The following is a 1,329-nucleotide window of genomic DNA, read 5'->3' as shown; positions in this document are numbered from 1 at the left end:
TGTGTGTGTGCGTGTGTGCGTGTGTGCGTGTGTGTGTGCCCTGGAGTAAGTGATGGAGTGGGTATGCTCTGTCATGAACAGCGCAGAGTTGACGCTTCCTTTACATGGCAGCTGCAAGGCTCCAGTGATGTATCAGAGTCAGCAGAAGCATTGATCAGAACTGAGGTTAATCATTGCTCCGGGAACCCAGAGGAGATAGGGGCTGCCTGGGGAGAAGTAAGCCAGGAGAGTGGGCGGCTTCACCACAGGAAGCCTGCAGTTCTACAGTAAAGGAATGCTGGCAGGAGGACATAACCACTTGTCTGTTTATCTCACTGTCCAACTATCAGATGTTCATAGAGGTTCAGCACAAGTTGATATGCTGATGTGAGTATGCATGGGGTGGAGGCTGATGGGACCAGCAATGTAATCCCCTTAAATGGACGGACTTCCGAAATGTGGGCAATGTGAAGCCGGATCTGTGCTGTCTACTCAGCAGTACCCATTCACTTCACTGAGCTCGGGAGTTAATAATTCAAAAGAGAAATGGGGTAATAGGCCGTAGGCCTGAGTGACAACATGGGGATCCAGAGAGAGACAGAGACCAGTATGAGTATGGATAAAAATACCATGGTAGGAATGGAGAAGAACCCTGTAGAAATATGGCAGAAGAAAATATTCCAGAAGGCAACTGACATAACATTAAGTTGTGTATTCTTAACATTTAAACTGACCCATCAACAACAACAGCAGAGACTTTTCCCGCCATTCAGCTTCCCCCTCCTCTCTATTGGGGTGGCAGTAACTCAGTCCATTGGGAGATGGGTTGAGAACCGGGGGGGCACAGGTTCAAGTCCCAGGATGGAGCAAAGTACAGAGTGTGGATTTGTAGCTGGAGAGATACCAGTTCATCTCCTGGGCCTTGCCAGGTGCTCTTGAGCCAACGGCTCAGGGTGCTGGTCCAGCACTGGCAGCCCACTAACTGATATCTCTACATTTGTGCATGAGTAGGTCCTGAGCATGTGTGTGTGTATTTCAGGTCTGTGTGTAGTGATTTCTGACACAAAATAGTGTAAATTGTAATGTCCCCACTGGGGATCAATAAACAATTTAAATTATAACTATTTTCATTATCCTTTTCTCCTCTCACTGCCCGTCCCTCTGGGATGACTCTTCCCTGTGACCTGCCGCCACCACCATCATTGTTGCCAACATCACAGACCAGGATGCTCTCTCCAAGACACGCACATGAGGTTATGAAGGAAACACACGTGGACCTAAAAATAAGCAGTGGCACATATAAACACAAAAGCCTGCTTAATACACACACACACACACACACACACACAC

General features: G+C 47.9%; 1 long non-coding RNA gene across 1 annotated transcript in view; it reads left to right on the top strand.

Moving 5' to 3' along the window:
* Positions 1-847: 847 nt before the first annotated feature.
* LOC116693041 (uncharacterized) overlaps positions 848-1,329 on the top strand; it is a 22,567-nt gene continuing 22,085 nt past the window's right edge. Inside the window, exon 1 of the long non-coding RNA XR_004332834.1 lies at positions 848-859. This is a non-coding gene — a long non-coding RNA (uncharacterized LOC116693041). The remainder of the gene's footprint in view (positions 860-1,329) is intronic.

This window comes from Etheostoma spectabile, chromosome 7, assembly GCF_008692095.1.
Source record: "Etheostoma spectabile isolate EspeVRDwgs_2016 chromosome 7, UIUC_Espe_1.0, whole genome shotgun sequence".
Classification (NCBI taxonomy): Eukaryota; Metazoa; Chordata; class Actinopteri; order Perciformes; family Percidae; genus Etheostoma; species Etheostoma spectabile.
The sequence above is the reverse complement of the archived record's forward strand: the minus strand, read 5'-3'. Positions and strand labels throughout refer to the sequence as shown.